We start from the raw sequence: 12,527 nt of genomic DNA on the forward strand, positions 1-12,527 counted from the left end.
AGTAATGTCATACCCCAGCTCTCCTCTTACTGGCCACCCTCCTGTATTTCCAGGAGCCTGTGCCCAGACTTGGTCACAGCCCCACATGTGTAATGCTAGGGAAGCCTGGCACTTGATTTACCAAGCTTCTGTAAGAGCCGTGTGTCGGTGTGTGTTCTGAGGTTTTCAAGCCATCAGAATACAGTGATCACTGCCGGCAGCTATAGCAGCCAGCAGTGATCGCCAAAAAAATAAATAAAGACACGCTGGTTTTACTGAAGTCAGTTGATAGATCGAATTCTGTACAACCAGTCTGCACATAGATAGATTGAAATTTCTGCTGAACCGGCAGAATTTCAATCTGTCTATGGTGGCCTAAGTCCACCAGTCTCTGGGTTTAATAATATCCTCAAATCTTCTAAAAGGGGTGCTCCAATTAAGTGTAGAAATTCACTTTGAACTCCTTATTTCCAGAACTCTCTTTAGGGTACTTTCACACTGAAGGTGCTTTACAGGCGTTTTAGTGCTAAAAATAGCGCCTGTAAACTGCCTCTCATGTCACCCCAGTGTGAAAGCCCGAGTGCTCTAACACTGGGGTGGTGCGCTTGCGGGACCATTCTGAAAAGTCCTGCAAGCGGCATTATTGGGGTGATTTGGGAGAGGTGCCCTGCCCATTGAAATGAATGCAACACGGGCAGTTTTAACCCTTTCTTCCACCTCTAGTGGGGGTTAAAACTAAAACAACGGTAAAAGCACCACTAAAACGAGCAGCGCTTTACTACTACCGCCCACACCACCCCAGTGTGACAGTACCCTTAGGTATTAGATGTGCAAACAATAAGGTGAGAGCCCATCTAATACCTACAGAGAGTAATGCAAATAAGGTGGAGTTCAAAGTGAACTGTGCCATTACCTGCAGGGATTGGCATTTAGGGGGTTAAAACAGGCACGGATGAAATGTAATATCAACTCATCACTGCCTGTCAAATGCCTCTGAAAAGTGACCTGAGCTTGGATTACTTTTCAGAGGAGTGGCAGTGCCTGCTGCAAGTGAATACAAGCCTTTGGGCTCACACTGGTGTGCTGTGTTTGGCTGCAGTGCGGGTGTACTGGCGGGTTTCCTTAGCCGCAGACCCTCAGACTTCTTTTAGGTTGCACATTTTTTCTGCATTTTCTGAAAGTGCACCAAAGATGCAGCATGCAGGACATTCTGTGCACTTTCAGAACATGGAGTAAATGTGCAACCTCTATGGGATTAGGGGCAACATGCAGGAAGACTGCCAGTACACCAGCCAAACTGCAGCATGCCAGTGTGAGCCCACATCATAACACTTAGGAGGGCGAGGTACTGTCACAGGCTTCTAGAAAAAAAAAACTTTTTGGCTGCAGAGAGAGGGAGGGAGGAGCTCACTTACTTGGACGCCGGTCCCAGCCTGAGGAGACTCACTGGATTCCAGCCGACTGCTCAGATTTAACTTTCCCGCCCACACATCCTCTTCACAGACAGCATACGGGCTGCCCGGAGTGTGGGCGGGGCTGCCCAGAGTGTGGGTGGGGCTGCCCAGAGTGTGGGCGGGGAAAGAGAGAGCAGGTCCAGCCTCTGCCAGCCATTCGTGTGGAGGAGGGAGGGGCTGGGCGGGGCTGTGCCGTGCTCTATAACAGATTGTCAGCCCTGAGACATCACTGGCTCACAGTACTAGACTCGTTCAGCTCAAGAACTGCGCATGTGCAGTTTTGAGCTGACGACACAGCAGCCTTTGCACAGCATATAAGAGCGGCCCAGGGGGCAATTGCATCCCTGCCCCCCGGCCCAGCCCGCCCCTGATACCAGTCCTCAAGGCGCCCCAACAGGTCATGTTTTCAGGCCTGCCATTATTTTGCACAGATGATTTGATCAGTTTCACTGCCTTTGTAATTACCACAGCTGTTTCATCTGAGGGAAATCCTAAAAACATGACCTGTTGGGGCGCCTTGAGGACTGGAGTTGAGAAACACTGGCCTAGGCTATAAGAAGATTGGCAAGACCCTGAAACTGAGCGGCGGCACGGTGGCCAAGACCATACATCGGTTTAACAGGACAGGTTCCACTCAGAACAGGCCTCTCCATGGTCGACTAAAGAAGTTGAGTGCACGTGCTCAGCGGCATATCCAGAGGTTGTCTTTGGGAAATTGACGTATGAGTGCTGCCAGCATTGCTGCAGAGATTGAAGGGGTGCGGGGTCAGCCTGTCAGCGCTCAGACCATACGCCGCACACTGCATCACATTAGTCTGCATGGCTGTCATCCCAGAAGGAAGCCTCTTCTAAAGATCATGTACAAGAAAGCCTGAAAACAGTTTGCTGAAGACAAGTAGACTAAGGACATGGATTACTGGAACCATGCCCTGTGGTCTGATGAGACCAAGATAAACGTATTTGGTTCAGATGGTGTCAAGCGTGTGTCGTGGCAACCAGGTGAGGAGTACAAAGACAAGTGTGTCTTGCCTACAATCAAGCATGGTGGTGGGAGTGTCATGGTTTGGGGCTCCATGAGTGCTGCCGGCACTGGGGAGCTACAGTTCATTGAGGGAACCATGAATGCCAAAATGTACTGTGACCTACTGAAGCAGAGCATGATCCCCTCCCCTCGAAGACTGGGCCTGCAGGGCAGTATTTCAACAGAATAAGGAACCCAAATACACCTCCAAGATGACCACTGCCTTGCTGAAGAAGCTGAGGATAAAGGTGATGGACTGGCCAAGCATGTCTCCAGACCTAAACCCTATTGAGCATCTGTGGGGCATCCTCAAACAGAAGGTGGAGGAGAGCAAGGTCTCTGACATCCACCAGCTCTGTGATGTCGTCATGGAGGAGAGGAAGAGGACTCCGGTGGAAACCTGTGAAGCTCTGGTGAACTTCATGCCCAAGAGGGTTAAGGCAGCACTGGAAAATAATTGGGTATTGGATAATAAATGGGTCAGAGCTGATATTTTTCTGCTATCACTCTTCTATGTATCTTTATAACTCAAAGGGTTATCTTTGTTGTCTTTATGACTAATGCGGTAAATTATATCTATATGTTTTACATAACTTCCCAACAAAGTGTATTGTTCTCATTGTTACTGGAGAACACTACTTACATGGAACATTCTTCCAAAGGAATGCTGAGAGACAGCCTTCTTTATAAACTTCTCTACATTTAGGTCACTCAGAGTTTTTGGTCTGTCTGTAAAGAACAACATCTCCATTAACAACTCCTTCACTGGCCAATGGCAGGCTGTGGGAAAGGAGTTGATCAGGTTGATCTGCATGCTTGATATGATCTGTGTACTTGTTCATGAAATGATTGTAGTCACATAGTTTGCATGACAGCTAGGCACAGCATTTTCTGAATGGCAGTCTTTTTTTTTCTCATTACAAAGGAATATACAATGATTTATATATTTTCTTAATAAATTAATTTAGTACAATTATTTTAATATTTTCTGTTCTCCTTTTGACCAGCAGATGGAGCTCTAGTCTTCTTTTTTAAGGTGTTCTCATAATGAGAAACAGCTTTTATTGTTTCCCACAACTTCATCACCTGACATGCGCAGTTCTTGCAGGAGCAGCTGCTGGAAGCTCAGTTCCTAGTGACAAAAGCCTGCTCCCAGAACTACATCTCTCAAGAGCCCTTTATCTACTCTTAGGGGTCCATTTATAAAACATTTGTTCGATAAATATCACAGACATTTCTGCAGACTGGAGGAAATGTGCTGTAGTTTTCTGAACTATCGAAATGAGAAAATATACTGCATTTTGGCCACTAGATAAAGCTCATGTTAAGAGGAATTTTTCTATTACAAACTAATTCGAAAAAATGAGTCCAATCTGCAGGAATTTGTGCGGAATTCTTCCAACAAATGTTTTATAAATAGACCCCAAACAGTGTAGGCAAGCTCTTGCTATCCTGGAAAAGAGATCGGTGTATACATGTGGAGTGGGTCAGAGAGGGGTGGGGGTACAATCGTTGTTCTGTAGTCCAGCAGGAAGGATTGCCAATTCTAAATGAGATTTCAGAGCAGCAAAGGCTCTGTGCTGTTAACTCAAACAGGAAGTTAGGACCACACTGGATTTATTGCAGTATCAGTATATATCTGTACTTGCAATGTTTTTAAGGATATAAAACACGGGGAAATGTACATTTATGGCAGAGATATTCTGATTTTTTTTTTGCCTTGACATATTTTAACCCCTTGTTTACCAAGGTACGTTTACGAACTTCCTAATATTCTAGAATTTAAAACAAACTTGGTATTGTTTTTTTTTAGCAGTCAGTTGGCTGTCATGTAAAAGTGGTTTGGGTGGGTGGCCTAATGTTACAGTAACCAGAAGGCACTGCTGCTAAGACCCAACTCCCCGCCCCCGTAGATGGTGCCACTTGTCTTGATTCTAGGGTTCTACCTTTTGGGAGTCTGCAGCAGTGGTAAACTGCTATAGGATGGTAAACAGGAGAGGATCAAGGAACATCCATTCCCTGATCTCCTCTACAACGAATAAACCTGGAAGCAACAAGCAATTCCTTCTTCTGGGTTCAGAGCTTTCATTCCCTAGCTACTGTAGCCGAGTAAGCAGCTAATCAAATACCACACATGTACGGTACGCTGTGAGATTGTAAAGAGTAAAAGCAATAATTCTAGAGCCATAATTTATGGTTAACTCTAAATTGATACCTTGTAAAAGCTTTAAAAGAGTCACCAATGAACAATTTTGGGTACCATAGATTTTTGACATTTCTCAGGGATATGCAATTTTAAAGTGGATGTAAACCCTCTCCTATACCAAGTGAAGTGAACAGCCTCAGATCATACACAGAGATGAAACAAATCATCCTACATAAGTTTTACTTATATATCTGCAGTCTTCCCCTTTCTCCACACTTTGAAAAGTGCAGATCGTGTTAGAAATCTTTCTTCATCTGTCAGCAACAGAGAAGAGACTGCAGTTACAGTGAGTAAGAGCTCATTGGAGGTAAGGGACACACCCCAACTCCAGGGCCAGTCTGGGAATAAAAACCAGCCCTGGAAATAATTTCATACCTGCCCCATAGCATTATTATACCTGCTTAACAGCATAACGTCCTTATTTTCTTGTTCATAAAAGGGAAATCAATGCATTTTAAAGCACACTTGAAGAGTGTATTATATTCACCAGTGCCCATCAGTGCAGCCTCATCAATGCCCATCAATGCAGCCTCACCAGTGCCCAGCAATGCAGCCTCACCAGTGCCCATCAGCTCAGCCTCATCAGTGCCCATCAGTGCAGCCTCATCAGTGCCCATCAGTGCAGCCTCACCAGTGCCCATCAATGCAGCCTCACCAGTGCCCATCAATGCAGCCTCATCATTTCCCATCAATGCAGCCTGATCAGTACCCATCAACTCAGCCTCACTAACGCCCATGAATGCAGCCTCACCAGTGCCCATCAGTGCAGCCTGATCAGTGCCCATCAGCGCAGCCCGATCAGTATATTAGTATAGTGGATAACTGTGCCAGCCCCAAAAAATTATTAACAAATATACCTGTGACAGTGAGTGTTAATTACAACCATCAATTATATATCATTCAATATCGATTTAACCATCAAAAAAGTTGTATAAAACTGTAAAAATAAAAGTGTATAAATAAAAAGTCCCAGTGATTCTCTTCAAAAACGGGTAATCAAACCAACGTGCACAAATCTAAATCCGTGTTGAAAAGACTTCCACCAATCCATGATGCACCACCACATTCCAAAATGAACACTCACCAGAAAACAGTAATGGAAAAAGCCTCAGTTTATGCCTGGATCAATTACTTCACCCGATAGAATGTATCTGGGGTTTCCCAACTGGTATCTCAATAGTCATTCCATGTGTCTCCACCCTTGAGTGATCTTAAAATCTCATAGAAAACAAACGGCCATCATTGCACAACATTCCTTGCTTTATTTTGCTTAAAAAAAACGTAATGTAATGTAAATATTGCATTCACACAGTATAATGCCTTAGGACCGGCACTGAGTCTATACAGCGTTCCGTTTAGAGCTTGTGCTTGCCGTTCCTTCTCCAGGAACTGGCGTGCGGTTCAAACCTCAATCTCGTGCAGGTCAGGGGGGCCCGCGAAGACTGAGGAGAAGAATGAATTCAATACCTTCGCCATCTCCCCATCCTTTGTAACCAGATGTCCTTCCTTGTTCTTTATGAAGCCAGTATTGTCTGTCCTCCCTTTTTTACTGTTTAGATACTTAAAGAATTTCTTGGGATTTTTTTTGCTCTTCTCCGCTATGTGTCTTTCGTGTTCTATCTTAGCTGCCCTAATTGTACCCTTACGTTTCTGGTTGCATTCTTTATAAAGTCTGAATGCTGATGATGATCCTTCAACCTTGTATTTTTTGAATGCATTTTTACATTGGAGTTAAGCCATCCAGGACTTTTGTTCGCTCTTTTAAATTTATTACCCAATGGGATGCATTGGCTAATACCCTTGTTTAATATGCTCTTAAAGCAAACCCATCTCTCCTTCGTGTTCTTTGTTCCTAAGATTTTATCCCAATTCATGCCTTTTAACAAGTTTCGTAGTTTAGGGAAGTTGGCTCTTTTGAAATTCAATGTCTTTGTATTCCTCTTATGTTTCCTATTTGTGTGATTTATATTGAAGCCAATTAACCTGTGATCGCTGTTTCCTAAATTGCCCCGTATTTCCACATCCGTGATCAGGTCTGCATTGTTGGTAATTAGTAGATCCAGTAACGCTTTATTTCTAGTTGGTGCATCCACCATCTGAACCATGAAATTGTCCTGCAAGACATTTAGGAACCGGCTAGCCTTAGACGAATGCGTGGTTCCCTCCGCCCAGTCTATGTGTGCATAATTAAAATCCCCCATTATGATAAAACCTCCCATCCTTGCTGCTAATCCAACTTGTGATAGGAGATCTGTCTCCCCCTCCTCCCTCAGGTTAGGGGGCCTATAGCATACTCCCAGTAATATTTTCCCCTTAGCTTCATCCCTTTGGAGCTCTACCCATAAGGATTCCACCTCCTCCCTTAGTGATGTCATCTCTCACATTCATTTGTCTATTATTCTTGATATATAGGCATACCCCTCCCCCTTTTTTACCCTCTCTATCCCTGCAATAAAGTGTATATACTTGAATGGTTGCCAGACAATCATGAGAGCTGTTGAACCAGGTCTCTGAAATTCCCACAAAATCCAAATCCTCCTTGTACAATAGTATCTCTAGTTCATCAGTGCAGCCTCATCAGTGTCCATTCATGCAACCTGACCAGTGGCCATCAATGCAGCCTCACCAGTGCCCATCAATGCAGCCTCACCAGTGCCCATCAATCCAGCCTGATCAGTGCCCATCAATGCAGCCTCACCAATGCCCATCAATGCAGCATCACCAGTGCCCATCAATGCAGCCTGATCAGTGCCCATCAGTGCAGCCTGATCAGTGCCCATCAATGCAGCCTCACAAGTGCCCATCAATGCAGCCTCACCAGTGCCCATCAATCCAGCCTGATCAGTGCCCATCAATGCAGCCTCACAAGTGCCCATCAATGCAGCCTCACCAGTGCCCATCAATCCAGCCTGATCAGTGCCCATCAATGCAGCCTCACCATTTCCCATCAATGCAGCCTCACCAGTGCCCATCAGCGCAGCCTCACCAGTGCCCATCAATGCAGCCTCACCAGTGCCCATCAATCCAGCCTGATCAGTGCCCATCAATGCAGCCTCACCAGTTCCCATCAATGCAGCCTCACCAGTGCCCATCAGCGCAGCCTTGCCAGTGCCCATCAGCTCAGCCTCACCAGCGTCCATCAGCGCAGCCTTGCCAGTGTCCATCAGTGCAGCCTTACCAGGGCATGGGGAGAGGAGAGCCACCAGTTAACACAGAGCGGGGATCTCCAGCTTACCCAGCGAGGCAGCTGTGTCACACTAAGTCCCGCCTCCTGGACCAGCTTCTATGATGGACATCCATAGGAGCTGGTCCAGGAGACGGGACTTTGTATGACACTGCGGCCTCGCCGGGTAATCCGACAGCACTCGCCCCCCTTCCCTTCAGAGGCAGCCTGTACACCAACCCAGGATCGGCCCTGCAAAGCAGCCCAAGGGAAGGTGGCCTATCGGGAATTCTCCCGCTATTCTGGTAGGCCAGTCCAGCCCTGCCAAACTCCACATAGGCAGAGGAAGGAAGGAACACGCAGAGCTGTAGTCTGAATAGGCCAGCTCTCTGCTTATCTACCTCTAAGCTCCCTCCCCGACACAATTTTTCAGCTGCTGTTATCTCATGTGTTGGAGAACTTGCCAGAATGACTCATGCTGATAACAGAGGAACGAAGCACCAGAGAGAAACGGCACTTAGAGCTATGGAGAGATATAAGTAAGCACTACAAATATATGTGCTTAAGTCAAATTTCATGAATGGGGTTTACATCCACTTTAAGGCTTGACATGTTTGGTATCTATTTACACAATGCAACACAATATTTTATATTTTACCAGAAAATTTGTATTATATTGTGTATAACAAAAATCATTTTAGTGAATTTGTTCCTGGAATAATATGTGCTTGATACACAGTTGCATAAATATTGTGCAACATACAAAATTGCAACTGCTACCATTTTATTCTACATGACCACTGCTTTCAGAATGTTTATGATTGTTTGGGGGTTTAAAGTAATTTTCTAGCCAAAAATAAAATTTTAACATATGTCTGAAAAGTTAAAAATTCAGTAAAAACATGGTCCAAACCCAGTAACAAAAATGTAATATAGCTGCTTACCAGTCCTTAGATGCAATGCAGGCATTACATTTTATTTTCAGTGAATAAAGACATTTTCAGCAGGCACAGAAAAGCACAAACATTGTTATTTCATTCTGTAAATTGCTAATACCCACCAGGCACTTGGCTCCACTATTTTGCCTGGCAGGGGATGAGGCAGCGCAGAGCACCCAGGCCACATGCCCCAAATTGCCTGTAGGGTGCCCTGGATCCTCAGGGCCACAATTGCCTCCTCAGCAGCAGCTGGCACCTTTCCCCTCCTCTGACGGGAATCATTCAGAACAAGAGGAGAAACCCAGTGGAAAACACCACCCGCTGCAATGAGCTCGGGTTTGGGGTTGGGGGTTGGGGGTCACAGAGAGTTGTGCTGGAAGAGGAAGAAAATTTGGGGGTAGGTTTGTGCTAAAAGGGTAGAGGATTTGTGCTAAGAGGGGGGACTTTGGGGATTTGTTCTGGGAGGGAGATTGAAGGGAAGGAGGATTTTTGTTGAGGGGATTTGGAGGGGGAAGAAAATTTGTACTGGGGGGATTAGAGGGGGTAAAAAGGATATGTGCTGAGGGAGTGAGGGTTTCTGCTGGAAGAGGGGATTTAAGGAGTAAGAGAATTTTTACGCCGGGGCAGGGGGGCGTGTTGGGGGAAGGGAGAGGATTTATGCTGGGATAGAAGTTTGTGGGGGAGAGGAGAAGGGCAGATTAGTGATGGATTTTTTATGATGGGGAGTGTAGATTTTTGCTCAAAGAGTAGAATGAGAAAAAGCTTGTGTGGGGAATTTTGCATTTTTCTGACCCTTGACTCTGACATCCTATGCAATACTTACTCCTGACCCTTGCTCTGTTTGTGTTATATACTCCAGAACCCAGCACTGACTGCACTCTTTGCATTACACATCCCTGACCCCTGCACTCTGCAGGATTTATTCCTAAATCTGACCCTGGCTGCAACAACTCATTATGTACTCCTGATTCTTGCAGTCTGTGCGATGCACACCCCTGATCCTTACACTCTGCCTTACAAACTTCTGCACTATATACACTATATTGTGCTTCCTCTCCAAAGTGTTCATTGCTTCAACAGTTGCTGGTTGCTAAGCAGTCCCTGACTATTTTATTGAAGTTCTTCTTTAAGGTAGGCTCAGACAAATTGATGGCTCTCTTCTATATTTAATGTGCACAAAAGCATATGTAGTGGCAGCATTTCATTTTTTTTTTATTTTAATGATTGTGCTGAGGTTTATATGTGTCTGTGAGACTCTTGATTGTGGAACAGCAATGAAAGCATTGTTTATAGATACAAGCAGGCCCAGGTTTCGTTTATCCATACCTCTTAAGCTCCTCTTACCATTAACAGTTTGGTCACATCCGCTGTTTGCCACCACAGTGCCCCGCATTACTACTCTCCTCAAGATGTCCAAAGGTGCTTCAGTTTTTTCAAAATTCAAACAGCGTCCCTTGCGCTGAGGAAGATTGTCACCTCCAGGCAACCGTAATTTAACCACACCCACCCCTCATTATCAAGTTGTAAAGTTGGGAGGCATGCCTATTTTATTTTTGGGTTTAAATATAGTTTAAAGGAATCATTGTTTACAAATCCTATTGAGTCTTTGAAAGAATGTTCACCCCTTATCAGATGGTTCAGTCCAAAGCTTCAATTTGGGAAACTTCAGGCTCATAGGAGGCAGTGACTGCCATGCTGTCTCTTTAGAAAACTTATATTGCTCTGAGAGCATTTATTATGTATTAAATGATTATTGGTAAAACATAGAATGTATATACAGTAAAAAAAAAAAAATCAAATAATCACATATGACAACAGTTAAGACGAATAAACTCATGTAAACTAGTAGTCATGCCTAGTCAATACCACCAGATGGACTGCACACTCACAATGTTTTCCTTTGGGGCTGTATAAAGGTTTCCCGTTTGTGACTAAACGTCCTTTTAAGGTTTGCCAGATACGCATGTGCCAAGGGCTTGGAAATATTTGTGTTTGAAGAGCATATTTTGGCATCTGTCTGTTTTGGTGATTGATTCGTTTCAAGGATTCTGACTTCATATCCTTCGTAAACAAAGCAAAATACACTTTTGTAGCTTTCATCACTATGTTATTGTCCACAGCTTGTTTTTTTTTTGTTTTTTGTTTTTTTAATGCAAACCTGTGCTTTGCCTATGTATGAAAAAGCAAGGTTTTCTTTAATCAGGGCTTTTTTTTTAGAGAATAGGTGCAGGTATTCCCCTCTTCCAAGTCACCTCTTGCCTCTGAGCACTGTCCTCTGGTTCCTCCCCCTAATTTTATGGAATTTGTTAATGATAACAAGAAAAGCAGTAGAATAGATCCCCTGCTGCCAGCAACAATAGCCCCCAAGCAACAATAGACCTCCCCGCCCCTCCAGAAACAACAAATACCCCCAGCAACATAACACCTCCCCCAGAGCAACAGATCCACCCTATGAACAATACAATATACCCCTACCAGCAACAAAAGATCTCCCGGCAGCCAGCATTAAAAGAGCCTCCAGCAACCAGCAACAACAGCCCCCTTCCTCAACAGTAGATTCCTCCCAGCAATAATTGACCCCTTCCCCAGCAATATAATACCCCCCAGCAACGATAGACTCCCCCCCTAAATAATAGATCCATCCCAGCAGCAATTGACCCCCCAGCAACAATAGACCCCTCCCTCAACAATAGATTCCTCCAGCAACATTAGATTCCCCAGCAGCAGGCAATAATGGACCCTTCCAGCACACCCCAGCACCTCTTGCCATTACATACATTCCCCCACGTTCCCGCTGAAAAAAAGCGCTGTCTTTAATTGCTCCCTAGCTGCACAAATTCACCTTTTCTTTGCTCCCCTGTTGTTCTGTTTATCCACAGATATCAAGGAAAGGAAACCCTGTGTAAGTTCCAAGTTGCTCTACTTTGAGCGTACACAGACATGAATAATTTTTCCACACCCCTGCATGACAAAATTGGGCCAATCACCAAGCATCAGCGCTGTCACATGAGAAGAAGTGGAGTGAGCCACATGCTCCTTCATACAAATATCAGGTTTTTCTCCGCTCCAGCTTCTTAATGGAGAGACTGAGTGTAGTAAAGTGAATATAGTGGTAATAAAGAAAACCTGTTGCTTTCATAACAGTGCATCTAAAAATATTGGCGGCACTCTATAATATATCAAATCAAATCAAACAAAATTCAAATCCAGTCAGTGCAATCCACAGATTGTTTAAAATGAATAGTATTCTGGCCTAGAGATATTTTCCTTGTTTATTTAATAATCAGTTCCTTTTTCTACAAATAAAATCTTATATTGTCTCTATTCTTTAAAAAAATACTAGTGGGACTGGGTAAGCTGTTTGGAATATGCTTTAGGGAAATCCTAATCCAAGTAAAAAAGCCATTTCTACATTATAAGAGTTCTTCAGACAGCCACTGGACTGCTCTCCAACGGCTGGTCTTAACAATCGACCAAGAAATTTCCCCAGCTTCTCTGAAATTACTTTGTTTGTTCTGGGGTGCAATCAAAGTCATACTGCAAAATGTTGCTTGAACTTTTCCATCATTTTTATATATCTCCACATTGCTCCTATCTTATGGGCCTAACCTCTTGCTGCTTAAAATATGGACAATTAGATGCTTTTTGGGCATGACCCAGAATTAAACATTTTTGGAACTCAGTACTGCAGTATGCTACCACATATTTAGCAAACTACCTACCACTGGCCCCTAAATGGGAGCTTTTTGACCTACTTCAAAGAATT

Source organism: Aquarana catesbeiana, linkage group LG03 (genome assembly GCF_042186555.1).
Source record: "Aquarana catesbeiana isolate 2022-GZ linkage group LG03, ASM4218655v1, whole genome shotgun sequence".
Classification (NCBI taxonomy): domain Eukaryota; kingdom Metazoa; phylum Chordata; class Amphibia; order Anura; family Ranidae; genus Aquarana; species Aquarana catesbeiana.